The following is a 15,195-nucleotide window of genomic DNA, read 5'->3' on the forward strand; positions in this document are numbered from 1 at the left end:
GGGGAGGGGAAGAAACATCATGAGCCATGATAAACAGGATGACATAATCATAGCTAAAAGAAAGGTAGAGACCACCTTCAAAGGCAGCCCTGAAATGGCTCAGTGCCTAATACAATATCTTTTTTTGCACATAGCTCATGTTCAATTTCTTGAATGAAACAATGAGTGAATGAATGAATGAATGAATGTTCCACAAATCTAATCATTTCTAAAGTGGTATGTGAAAAGAGAATCTATTATCCATGCCATAGAATGGCTAGATTTAATTCATTCATGACCAGACTGTTATTAGCAATGTCTGCAATGCAAGAGAAAAAGTCTAATACTGTAGACTCTACTGACTTCTCTGTTCACCAAGATGTGATATTTGGACATTAATTCAATAAACACAGCCTAGGCTTCTAGGATGAGCCAAGCTCTCTGTTCTACCCCAAGAGGTGCATGTCCTCTGTCTCCAGCATAGTTCCTCACTCAGGACCTGAAGATTATCCACGAAACCTCAGCAGGTCCTCCTCTTGCTGTTTCAGCACTGTCACCCTCATTCACAGAGTAGGACTAGCACAAAAATTAAGAGCACATTCTCTGCAGTAGAAACTCCTGGGTGAGAAACTGTCTCTGAAATTTTTAATCTTGGGAGTTTGGGAAAGATACTTAAATTCTCATTCTCTATAAACAGGAGTCCTAACAATACCCATTCCACTAGTTGTTATTGGGATTCATTGAGGAAATTCCACATTTAACACACTGCTTGGCACACACTAAATTAAATCTCAATAAAATTTAGATATTTTTATTTCTTTCCTTAAGGGTATAAGGTGTTAAAATGGCAGGCACCAGTGGAAAAAACATGCGACAACAAGTCAGAATTCCTAGACTGTAGGTGCAGTTCTTTCCTAAGTAGATATTTTAACATGAGCATGTCTCTTAACATCAGTGAGTCTCAATTTTCTTATCTTTCAAATGAGAGGGATGGCCAGATGATTTGTATTTTCCCTTCCTACTCTATGATTCCATGTCTCATATCTTATTCAGATTTCTGTAACCTAATACTCAATACTTTGTTGTGCACATAAAGAACAGACAGGCAATTCCATAAACTCCCTCTGACACCTAATCCAATTATTTTAAGACATAAGAGTTCACTCCTGGCATCTTTGCCATATGGTGAAGTGTGTAACAGGAAAGGCAGGTGGAGCCAAACAGGACTCAGATGCCCTATCAAACACTCTGAGAGCAGATGTTATGGCCAAGAGTGTGGGATCCATAGGCACATCTGCAGAGAACATCAATAACAGAGACTATCACATTTATCTCCTACCAAAGCACCTCAGGGATAAATAGTAGAATTCCTAGCACAAAAGGCAGTCAAGAAATATCTATTACTTTGTTTACTTATGTAGAACATTCATTTCATAATCCTAAAGGACTAAATCTGAAGACAAAAATAATAAAGTATGTTTCTTGCTTCAATAAGGGATTATATGTTTTGATTCCCTGGGGCCAGCACATAGATTCTCAATATATGTATGCTTGATGAATAATTCATTCTGGATCATCTAGTTCTGTAGTTTAGGAATGCAGGCTGCTGAAATCTTATAAATTAACTAGAGGCCTGGTGCACAAATTTGTGCACCAGTGAGGTCCCTCGGCCTGGCCTGTGGGATCAGGACGAAACTGGCTCTCCAACATACCTTGAGGGGTCCCAGATTGTGAAAGGGCACAGGCCAGGCTGAGGGACCCCCCAGTGCATGATTGGGGCCAGGGAGGGACACGCTGGAATCTTATAAATTAATATTCATAATTTCTCCTAATGTGGTAAATCAGTATAACAATGCCCTCCCCCCGCAAGGAGTCACTTCTCCCTTTGCCTATGCCTCTTTTGCAATATGATATTGTTGCTTCTCCAATATAAAGGTGGGGGCTCTTTTTTCACCTTTTGAATTTGGGCTGGTCTCATGACTTGTTTTGACCTTTAGAATGTGACAGAAGTGACATTTTGAAAGTTCCAGAGCTTAGACCTCAGGATTTCCTTGGGTCTTACACCTTTGCTCTCTTAGAACTCCACCACCATGTAAAAGAGCTTGGGTTTGAATACTGATGAGAGACAATATGCAGAAAGAGATTCTAGCAACATTACAGTTATGAAGTAGCAACAAAAATAATTTTATGGTTGGGTCACAACATGAGGAACTGTATTTAAAGGGCCAGAAGGTTGAGAACCACTGTGGGATTGTGGACTTGTATTAAATATCTTACCCAAAGGCTTAGACAAAATTAGCTTCCTTTTTGCTTCTTTATGGGTTCTGATTTCACTTTCTAACATTATTTTTCATAACCTTATTGCACATGTATTTTTAGTATAAGCTCTCTTTTTTTTTTTTTTTTTGCAATAGGGTTGTGGATGCCAGCCTCCAAAAGAATCCATAATAATCCTGCCTTTGTATAATCTCCTCCTATATTAAATCAGAGCTGCTTTGCTCTGCTGTTCTTTTAACCACTAAGCTTTTGGGTGATTTGGTATGCAGAAATAGATAACTAATGCAATGAGTGAAAACTAATGAGTAATTAATTCTATAAAAGCATTTACTAATAGGGTTGTGGATGCCAGCCTCCAAAAGAATCCATAATAATCCTGCCTTTGTATAATCTCCTCCTATATTAAATCAGAGCTGCTTTGCTCTGCTGTTCTTTTAACCACTAAGCTTTTGGGTGATTTGGTATGCAGAAATAGATAACTAATGCAATGAGTGAAAACTAATGAGTAATTAATTCTATAAAAGCATTTACTGTTTGGAAACTTTTCTGCAGGGCCCAAACCAATAAATAGATTTAATGTAGTATTTGATCTCTGCTTTGCATTTCTTGCATAATTTCCATATTGACGAAATCTAGGATTTTATCACTTGTAATACATAATATTTACATATTCTTCCTCTCTTCTTTCCCTTTCTCCCTCTGATAGAATTGCTGACATAATCTTATTTCCATGAATAATATGTTCATTCCAATTAGGAGTTTTATGAAGCTGTTTATTGTGTGACTATTCTGATTCTGGTCCGAAAATAATTTTCTATCAATTATGTATTGCTGTGTAACAAGCCACCCCCAAACTCAGTGTTTTAAAACAATGACAATTGACTCTTTCTCATCATTCTGTGGGTTGGCTGGGCAGTTCTGCTGGTCTTGCCCAAACTACTCATGGTAGGTCTGTTGCAACTGGAGAGTCGAGATAATCTCATCCTCATGTTTTGGACCTTGGCAGAGATAGTTAGAAAGCTAGAGTGTCCACCTCAGGTGATTGGGGAGGCTGAGCCACTGGGCCCTATAGAACACCTACTACACAAGGCCACTCTATCAACTCAAGGAGACAGAGCAGCTCTACCCAATACATAGAAACAAACACAGTGAAGCAGCCAAAATGTTGAGACAAAGAAACATGTCACAAATGAAAGAAATGGACGAAAGCAAACTACTGGATATAGAGTTCAAAGTCACAGTTATAAGATTACTCACGAATCTTCTAGAAATCTACAAGAGACTTAGTGAGACTTTCAAGGACCTTAGTGAGAATGCCAAAAAAAAAAAGGAAAAGAACCAGTTCAGAAATTATGCATACACTGACTGAAATAAAGAATATTATACAGGGATTCAACAGTAGAATAGAGGATCCCAAGAATCAAATCAACGATTTGAAATATGAGGAAGCAAAAAGCACCCAACAAGAAGGACAAAAAGAAAAAAGAATCCAAAAATATGAAGATAGTGTAAGGAGCCTCTGGGACAACTTCAAGTGTATCAACATCTGAATTATGGGGGTGCCAGAAGAAGAGAGAGAGCAAAATATTGAAAACCTATTTGAAGAAATAATGATAGAAAACTTCCCCTACCTGGTGAAAGAAATAGACTTACAAGTCTAGGAAGCACAGAGAGTCCAAAACAAAAGGAACCCAAAGAGGACCACACCAAGATACAACATAATTAAAATGCTAAAGGCTAAAGACAAAGAGAGAATCTTAAAAGCAGCAAGATAAAAGCAGTTAGTTACCTACAAGGGGGTGCCCATATGACTGTCAACTGATTTCTCAACAGAAACTATGCAGGCCAGAAGGGAGTGGCAAGAAATATTCAAAGTGATGAATAGCAAGGACTTACAACCAAGATTACTCTACCCAGCAAAGCTATCATTTAGAATTGAAGGTCAGCCGAAACCGGTTTGGCTCAGTGGATAGAGCGTCAGCCTGCGGACTGAAAGGTCCCAGGTTCGATTCCGGTCAAGGGCATGTACCTGGGTTGCGGGCACATCCCCAGTAGGAGATGTGCAGGAGGCAGCTGATCGATGTTTCTCTCTCATCGATGTTTCTAACTCTCTATCTCTCTCCCTTCCTCTCTGTAAAAAATCAATAAAATATATTTTAAAAAAAAATTCTAACTCTCTATCTCTCTCCCTTCCTCTCTGTAGAATTGAAGGTCAGATAAAGAGCTTCACAGACAAGAAAAAGCTAAAGGAGCTCATCACCACCAAATCAGTATTATATGAAATGTTGAAGGGTATTCTTTAAGAAGAGGAAGAAGAATAAAAAGAAAAGATCAAAAATATGAACAACAAATGGCAACGTATCTATCAACAATTGAATTTAAAAATCTAAATAAAAGATTAAGAAATCTAATGAACAGAATAAACTGGTAAATAAAATAGAATCAGGGGCATGGAAATGGAACAAACGATTCTCAGAGGGAAGGGGGGGGGAGTTGGGGGGGGAAGAAATTAAACAAAGATCTTATATGCATATATGCATTACCTATGGACACAGAAATAGGGTGGCAAAGGCTTGGGGCAGGGTGGGACCCAGGTGGAGGGGGGCTATAGGGGGAAAAAAGAGGAACATCTGTAATAATTTCAACAATACAAATTTAAAATCTATATATATAAAAGCCTAAGTGACAGCAATGACTGGTCGACCAGTTGCTATGATGTGCACTGATCACCAGGGGGCAGGCGCTCAACACAGGAACTGCCCCCTGGTGATCAGTGTGCTCCCACAGCCAACCTCCCGCAGTCCCTTCCCCCAGCGAGCCAGCCTCCCGTGGTTCCTACCCCTGGCCGGCAGGCCCCAATCGGCCCTGATCTCCAGCCAGGCCTAGGGACCCCAATATATATATATATATGTATGAAAAGATTCTTGACATCAGTAAGAATAAGGAAAATAGAATTTTTTAAAGTGAGACATTTTTTATCTATCAGATCAGCAAGAATTTAAAAGTTTCATAATATTGAGTTTTTACAAGGGTATAGAAAACAGCACTCTCATACACTGTTAGTAGAAGTAAAAATGGTACAATCTTTGCAAAGGGTAATTGGGCAATATCTATCCCAATGTTAAATGCAAATACCTTTTAACCATAGATTCCACGTTTAGAATTCAATTGGCACACATAAGCAAAGACATGAGTAGTAGAATTTTTCACTGCAGCATTGTTTGAAATCGTGAAAAATGCAAACAACCTGTCAATTAATAGAGCACTGATTTGGTATTTTTTTAAATTATGGTATAGATCAGGAGCTTGCCATCTATAAGACTTTGGGCCACATGTAGCCTCAGCCTATTTTGTGCTAAAAATGATTTTTACACTGAGGACTGAGGAGAAAGAGGAAAAGGATAAGGGAAAAAAGAATACGCAACAGACACCTTATGTGACCTAGAAAACCTAAATCATTTATCAGGCTTTTGCCGAAATAATTTGATATAACTAAATTGTAGAATGGTAATCAGACCATGAAGATGAAGATAAAATAAGGGGAACATGGGTAGAGCCAAGCAGTGAAACTGACAAATGTATCCTATGCTTATCCCTCAGGCCTCTGTACCAATATCCAATAGTACACACACACACACACACACACACACACACTAATTTACATACATGCAAATTGATCACTATCACCAGCAAATGGCTATCCACTTCTCTCAGTTAACCAATGTTCACATCACAAAATCATAGCTTCACAGGATCCAAAAATGCACCTAAGTCTTAATTCGATGCATGGATCGCTCCACCGCTTCCCTAACTAGTGGCTGTCAAGAACTTGAAGTGATGGCGACCATTCCAGCACAGAGCAGCATTAAATGTTGGAGTGATACATGGAGATACATACACCAAGTATAATCAGAGACTTGCAAATTGTTTTCACATTTTAGTTGATTGAATGATAAATAAGATAGCAGGCTCTAAACACCTGAAATGAAAATAGTGGCTGCTGAAGGAACTTTTGTTGAAAAGCAATAAACAACCTGGTTCTGAAACCAGAGGATTTATCCAAGTGTTCTGGATGTGGTGATTTGGGACCAGCAGATGCACTGCAGATGTTTTAACATCTGTGAGAGGGAACTGTTATGCAATAGCTTTTTCCTTCAGAAAGCTTTAGTTATTGTTTTAGATTGAAGACAGTGGTTAATTTAGAAAGCCAGAGGAGGGATCATTCCCTCGTTGTGGAATGCAAAACCAAGTGCTCCTGTAGGAAAGAGATAGCTCCAAAACCAGACCTTACTTTGGTATTTTGCAGCAGGAAGATCATTGTACTCAGAGGTGGTTCTACTCTCTACTCTTCCCTCCCTCTCTGTGGCACCCCTCTGTGACCTTGGACAAGTTGCATAACCTTTCAGTTTCTGTCTTACACATAAAGTAGGATTGAAACCTTGCCTGCCCAAAAGTAGGACTGAGCCAGATCATTTCATGAGGACCCATGTACCAATAAAACCTATAATACTGGATTGAATCCAAAAGTTATGACACTTTTTGCTTTCTTGACACAAAACAGGTGTCATGTATATTCTTTCCTTGTTTTAGTTCCATGGCACCCTAAGCAAGGGAGCAGACATAGGTTATGCTGACTATCCATGTCTTCTTCATTCATGCAATTGTGAATTTTAATAGTAACCACTTTCCACCAGGAATAGGGGATTAAGTAATGTAAGTGGCAGAAGGAAAGTCCTAAATTGTGTTCTTTCTATCTCACAATAGAACTAGGGTTGAAATTTTCTTATTCTGTAATAGCACCATGCCTATAAATAGTGCTTCGCAACTGACAAAGCCCAGGCAAAGCCAGCAGCTGTATCTCTAATTTCACACATGAAAACTAGGGCTAGCTCCAGAACCTAGATCTCTAACACTGAGGAGAGCTCTCTAAACTTCAATTAAATAATCATAAACTGTGTGAATAAAAATATAAAGAATTGTTGGAGAGTAAGAAACCCTCAAAAACCACCTAGGTATTGCTTTGCTGAAAAGAACATAAACCTTGGGGAAAGACAGGTGTGGTATTGAATCCTGGCTTCCCGACTCTCAGTCACCTTAAGTACTTCTAATTCTAAGTGGGTTTTAAAGGGATTTTATCTATAAAATGAGGCGTATAATACCTCCCTCCTGTGATAGTTAGCAGAATTAAATAAAATGATATATGTGAAGTATAGGTAGATAGTGGACTCTCAATCAATGTTAAATCCCTTAATCTCAGCATTCAAGAAATTTCACCTTATTCTGAGCTTAAATCTTTCCTTCCACGTTTTATCCTTCACACTGTGGAAGATAAGATAGATAGATAGATAGATAGATAGATAGATAGATAGATAGATATTTTATCTATCTTCTATATATATAAAACTCTAATATGCAAATAGACCAAACAGCAGAACAACTGAACATCCCATCACTATGAGATGCGCTGACCACCAGGGGGCGCGCGCGGAACATGGCGGGCATTGGCAGCAGGCTGCAGAGTGCAGAACATGGTGGGCACTGGCCACAGTGGGATTTGGAGCAGGTGAGCGGGCTCACCAGACCAAGGCGGGGCACCAGTCACTGTCCTTGGGGTGAGTCTCTGGTGGTTACTGAAAATTCTTTGCTCCCACGCACTGTGGCCCCATCAGGTGCTCCCACCCACTGCTGGCATCGGAGCCCAGAGCCACCACTCACACCTCAGGGCTTCTCCACCTCCCCCTGTTCCTAAGGGGCGATCAGGGCCGGCAGCCACCTCTCACACCCACTGCCAGCTCTGGAGGCACTGCTTGCACCCACTGCTGGCACCAGCTCTGCTTGCACCCACTGATGGCGTCAGCCCTGCTTGCACCCACTGCTGGAGCCGACCCCAATCGCTCCATGCCATCAGCAGGTGCAAGCAGGGCTGGCGCCGTCAGTGCATGGGAGTGATGAGGGCAGAAGTGGGCTGCTGGCAGACAGGGGACTGGGGACCATGGCGGGAGGGGTCGGGTGGGGGCATGGAGGATGGGGTGAGACCTGCCCCTATGCCCATTGCAGTCTCACAGCCCACAGTTCCTTTCAAGGTGCACGAATTCGTGCACTGGGCCCCTAATACATATATAAAATCTTCAGTATCTTAATGTATTATAAATTATAGACTATGAAAGGGAGAAAATCTGAATATAAAATAAAGCCTAATGAAGTTAGTGATCTTGCTCTTTAGCTTAGTGTAGACAGAATGGTACTACCATATAACTATTGCAGAAAAAATTCTCTCAAACACCAACATGATTGGAGCATCATTGTACATATCAGTTGCCCCTACCCAAGTATCATGAATACACAGGGAGAGAAGCCCATTTCTGCAACTCTGGTAGAAGATTTTACTCTGAATGACCAAGAGATAAAAAGAAATGACCTGAATTATGCTTTGATAGGAAAATAATGTCTTTTTTAAATATATTTATAGCAGGATAAAATGCTAGGATTCTAACATAAGCAAAATACTACCCATTTACATTATGTATAGCATTGCTTTAAGTGTGAAAACATGAGGACCTGATTCATCTGCCCAGCTTTCCCATGATAGTGGTCACTTAAAAATAAAAATTAAAACACTGGACTTGACTCTCACAAAATAATTTTCTTAAAAGCCTTGCAAAAGATACTAAGGGTTTCAAAGGCTGAGACTGACTTCTTAAAAGCAAAGTGATTTTGCAAAGCCATGTCTGATTTTGTTAAAACTACCACAGCCAAAGGAAAACTCTATAAATCTTTCAGGAATTAACGCAGCAGAATACCAAGCAAGTGGCAGGCTACAGTAAATCTACTTAGATTGAGAAAATAACGACATTTCAGAGTTAAGCTTTATTCCCAAACAGAGACTCATTAAGCACATAGTGTACTAACCACAGTGTACCCTACAGGGATAAATTCAGATCTTGGCATATGAGATGTTAGAGCTGGAGCAACTCTGAACTTCTTTTATAAAGGTATGAAAAACATGAGAAGCATGTCTCTGAACCTGAGCCAACTCCCAAGGCTGCCATGCCCTCCTGTTTTGGCAAGAAAATGAATAATGCTTAACCTCCAAGTGGTTATCTGTCCTCATCATGTTATTCTAATCTGCAATATTCTGAAGTTAAAAAATTAAAGGTAAAGCTTGAGAAAACATGACTAGTCACTCTGGATGAGGAAGACCCCATATCTAAATCTAAGGTCACATTGCCAATTATTTATCATTAATTTTATTTCTCTTACCTCACCTGGCAATAGTCTTCAGCAGATACTACAGATTTATTTGCAAAAAAAAACAACAAAAAAAAAACTATTGCATAGTCTGCTTTAAAGAAATATATTATGTTTGAGGAACAAAGGGTGCAAGACAACAATGCTTGTTGAAAAAACACAATGAAAAGAAAAAGTGAGAGGGTAATCCAAAGATATTCAAAAACTAGGATAAAGTGAGTGATGAACTCATACAGTGGTGAAATCCATAAAGCAGATTAGGATGTGCACATAAAGAAAAAGTAGAAAATAGAGGAAGAAAGAAGAAAGCGAGTAGATATAAGTAAAGAAAAAGAATGAAGAAAGTGATACTGTTGTAATTAGCTAGTTATTAATAATAGGAAAGGTGCAAAGGGAAGGCCAGACATTATAGGCATGTCATTTGGGCAGCTTCACCGGGAAGCTACAATTTCACACTCCCCAGAGAAATCATCAGCCCATTCCCTGCAGATCACTGTGGGAAGGGGTCCAACAAAGGGGAGATAGGTGCATTGTGCAGTGAAGTTGGGATAATGTAGTGAAAGTGCTTGCTGTCAGTCAAACCTGGGAACAGAGATCATGGGCCACAGAGGGTGGAGCCATTGCAAGCCTGAGAAAATCTAGGAATACATAATCCCCTATGTTTCTTCCATAGCCATGTGGCCCTGTGAACCCCACATGCAATGGACAGGTGGTCTGCAGCAACACAAATTAAGCTAGCCTGATGCTATATTGGATTGCTCCAACACAGAATGGAAACTCCAGACACTGGCTCTGATTTTAGCCCTGCTGAAGCACCAGCTACACTTCTTCCTTTGGGGGACAAAGGGAAATAGAATCTTGGAAACTCAGGAATTTGATTCTGCAGAAATAAAGCTTTCTACCATATCTCATCCTCCCGTGTGAGTCCCAGAAAATCCTTTTTCTTGTACTATTGTAAGAATTCCACTCCCACTAGCAACAGGTGGGGACGAGGACCTCTCCCCTCTGGTAACAAAAGGAGGAAAGAAGAGAAAAGGCATACATAGTAAAGCAAGGTTAGAGGAAGAAAGAATGATCACTCATGGAGCAAGAAGAACACACTTATGATCATCTCGAAAAGCCCCTGGGTAATGGGGTAAGATGATCTTGGAAAATGTTTGCCTCTGAAATGTTTTATATTTGCATTGTTTGGTACTATATTAACTGTAGGGTATTTTTTAACTGTATACTAGGCAGTAGAAGTCAGACCTTTTAAACTATCAATGTATGATCATGCCTCAGAATTTTTCCCCCATTGAATATGTAAGAAAGTAAACAAATTCAATACAAAGGTGCACTGATAGAAAAATATGATGTGCATTAAAGAGTTATGTGGGGGTAAATGTGCATGAAGGGACACAGAAACACCTAAGATACCTAAGAAATTTCAAATAGAGTATACTAGTATAGTCTAAGTGTTAAGCAAGCTTAACGTATTGGCATTATACATGATAGGCACAGAACTAGTGCCTGAATACTTCTTTACAGTGTGATTCTTTCAGTCATACAATTATCTAAAGCTATCTTAGTCATAAAAATTCTAAACAGGTAAACTCAGAGACTGCAGCCAGCAATGTGAACAGTTAAGAATATATTATAACTTCTCATGATGTTCTCCCAAAGCAAAATTTGAAGCCAGTATTTCTTATTTAACTTCTAAAACTCTGGGGTAGGCAGAATTTTAGCCTCTATGATTTCTTCTGCTCCCTATTATTTCTTTTTTAAAAAATATTTTTTTATTGATTTCAAAGAGGAAGGGAAAGGAAGAGAGAGATAGAAACATCAATGATGAGAGGGAATCATTGATTGGCTGCCTCCTGCACGCCCCCTACTGGGGACCGGGACCAAGCACGCAACCCTTGACCAGAATTGAACCTGGGACCCTTGAGTATGCAGGCTGATGCTCTACTGAGCCAAACCGGCTAGGGCCCTGGTATTATTTCTCTGGTTATATTATATTGCATGGTACAAAGATGTTGCAGATATAATTAAGACTACAAATCATCCCTTAAAATAGAGAGATTTATTCTGGATTATCCAAGTGGACCCAATGTAATCACATGAGCCCTTAAAAGGAGAAGAGGGAGCAAGAGAGAGCAGCAGCAGAGGGTGCCAAACTAATTCAAACCATGAGAACGACCTGATGTGCCATTGCTGGCTTGAAGGTGGAGGGCCATGTGGAAGGCATGAAAATAAGTTTGTGTTTTTAAATGTAGGTTTTATTATTATTCAGATATGGTGAAGACAACAAATCGAGACAATTGCCATTGAAAAGATTGTTACTCAGAGTTGCCAAAAGCAAGAGCACACAACACTACATAAGGCGCCAAGGTTGGTCGGGGGACAGAAGAAGTGGGGTGACGGTGAGAGTGGGGACAATTGCTTTTATTGTGGTTCCCATGAGACAGAATGGCTAAGGCAGGGTAAGCAGGTTTAGGATAGACCAGTTTGAATAGTTTGAGCAGGCTCAGAGCCTAGGGGCTGTCCTTAGTTGCCTAGTACCTGGCCCTGAGGTGATGGGGCAGGGTCTCTGGTGGTTAGTTTGCATATGAAAAGCACCCTTGCAGGTAAGCCATCTACTACCTCTTGAATTGGCTATTCCAGTGAGGGGCAGTCTCTCCAGAGTCAGCAAGGTCCCAGATGTCAAAGCAATACAGAAAATAAAAAGGCATAATAGGCAGTCTCTCCAGAGTCAGATGTCAAAGCAATACAGAAAATAAAAAGGCATAATTAATGCAGCTTACATAAGGATTCTTCCCAATCACTGCCAGAAAGGAATGCAGCCCTCCCAACACCTTGATTTTGGCTTTGTGAGACTGTGAGTAGAGAATCCAGTTATGCCAACGATTCTCAACCCTTTTCATCTCATGGCACACATAAACTAATTACTAAAATTCTGCAACACACCAAAAAGTATATTTTTTGCCGATCTGACAAAAAAAATAGGTATAATTTTGATTCATTCACACCAGCCATTGTGTTGGCTGTTGTCATTCTTTAATTTGACAATCTAAGGGAAAAGAGTGCACCTGACTAAATAGTCAGATATTACTATTTTAAAATTTTTTGCAGCACACTAGTGTGCCGTGGCACACTGGTTGAAAATCACTGAGCTCATGCCATGACAGACTTTAGTTCTACACAACTGTAACCAAATGGATTCTGTAAGCTGCTACATTTGTGGCAATTTGTTACAGCAGCAAGAGAAAACTAATACATATGCCAAATCCTTCTTGGTGGCATGTTTCTAATTAATTCTCTGGGCATGTTATATTCTGCAGAAACTTCTACCATGTTCACAATTACAATCATACGGAATAAGGCTAATTAGACAAACTGTCTTCAATGACTATTTTTGGCAGGTTTCCATCAAGCTAAATCTAATGTGAAATTGTTAATGTTATCCACCATTAGGGCATGTAGGAAAATTAAATCAAGATGTGCTTTAGGAAAATTGTTTGAGTTTGTGGAAGTGAAATTTTTAAAACTTTAAAGCATTTTAAGGCTGTGTGAGACATAAGTACTAATAACTACAGTATGCACTATCCATTTCTATTAGGCAAATAACTAACTGTATTAATATATATATTTGGCCACAACTTCAGATCAAGATAATGTAATTTCATGCTTTGAGCCACTCTCCACCCAAAATACATGTATAGCAATGAAAGATAAAATGTAAAAAGTGAAAATCTACAATTAAAAAAATCTATAATAGCTGTGGCTGGTTTGGTTCAGTGGATGGGGAGTCGGCCTGCGGACTGAAGGGTCCCAGGTTCAATTCCGGTCAGGGGCACGTACCTTGGTTGCGGGCACATCCCCAGTGGGGGGTGTACAGGAGGCAGCTGATCGATGTTTCTCTCTCGAGCAATAAACAATTATTGCAATAAATAACTTCTCATGATGTTCTCCCAAAGCAAAATTTGAAGCCAGTATTTCTTATTTAACTTCTAAAACTCTGGGGTAGGCAGAATTTTAGCCTCTATGATTTCTGCTCCCTGGTATTATTTCTTTTTAAAAAAATATTTTTTTATTGATTTCAAAGAGGAAGGGAAAGGTCCCTTTATGCTATCTCAAAGGTAAGAGATCCTTCTTTTTAACTGCTGCATAGTATTCTCTGGTATAAATGTACCACAGCTTTTTTATCCACTCAGCTGATGGGCACTTGGGCTGTTTTTTATTATTGTTTTTAATAGAGGCCCGGTGCACAAATCTGTGCACTGGTGGGGTCTCTATCTCTCTCCCTTCCTCTCTGTAAAAAAATCAATAAAATATATTTTTTAAAAATCTATAATAATAAAAGCATAATATGCTAATTAGACCGGACATCCTTGTGGATGTCCTTCCAGATGAACTTCCGGACAAAGCCGGGGCTGCAAGGGAAGCCGGGGTCAGTCCCGGGTACCTGGTGGTGGCTGGAGGGAAGCCCGGGTCCCGAGTGTGGTGCCAGCAGCCAGGAAAAGGAAGGCCTACGCTTGCATGAATTTCGTCCATCGGGCCTCTAGTATATATATAACCAAACTTATAAAAAGCTAAACATCACTGTGGATCAGTAACTAAACATTCATTCATTAATTTATTAATTCATTCATTTTGCAAGTTTTAATTCCTTACCTACTATGTGATAGACACTGTTTTAGATACAGGATACTGCACTAAACAGAACAAAGTCTCTGTCCTAATGGAACTTATAATTCAACAGAAAAAAATTCTAACAGAAGCACAACAGATAAATCAGATGGAGGCAGCAGGCAAAGGCAGCCAGGAGCTTATATTATTATAGGTGATGGAGAGTAAAATGCCCATCTGAGGCAGAAGACAAGAGTCAGTCTGATAGCTTGAAATAAGAGACTGGGATGGAAAGGAGGCTGGGAAAGAGCTATACTGACTGTTGCCTGAGGCTCCAGCTTGTATAAAGTAATGTACTCATCCACATGAGACAAAGCAGTTATCCTGACAGTCAGGACCTGGCTAAGCTGCCATTGGCTAAGCGATTTTCTCTGTGCTTATTCAAATCACCAGTGATAATAAATGGCATGAGCTGTACCTAAAAGACCTAATTCTGAACAGGAGCCAATAGGGGCTATGTACAGATAACTGTAATCAAGTAGAGAGAGAGGAATAAGCAAATAGAGGAAAAAATTTGCACTCAGATGAGTCTACAAATCAAAATTTTATAACACATGAGGAAAACTAAGCAACAAAATGAAAATAAAAGAGGAATTATGACACAACTTTAGGATACTCAAAGAGATAAAGGAATAACACTTTTATGGAAAAGAAAAAACAAGAATTATGAAATAAAAAAGCAGCAATGAGAATAGGCATTTTAAAAAAAAAACAGAAATCCTGGAAATAAAAAAATAGAGTTAAAACTTTAATAGGTGAGATGGTAAGGGAATTAAAAAATGGAAGAGTGCTGAGAAATTTACCTAGAACCTATTACAGAATGATAGAAGTAAAAACATAAATATGCAAAAGCAGTTTAAAAATATGGAGGATCAACTGGGAGTCTCCAACATGTATCTAATGGGAGTCTCCAAAATATATCTAAGGGAAGAGCCACAAAGAGAACATTGAGGAAATGGTATAAACTTTTCCAAAATAAAAACATACAGGAATCTTCAGATTAAAAGTGCCCACTACTACACA

Source organism: Myotis brandtii, unplaced genomic scaffold (assembly GCF_000412655.1).
Source record: "Myotis brandtii unplaced genomic scaffold, ASM41265v1 scaffold84, whole genome shotgun sequence".
Taxonomy (NCBI): Eukaryota; Metazoa; Chordata; class Mammalia; order Chiroptera; family Vespertilionidae; genus Myotis; species Myotis brandtii.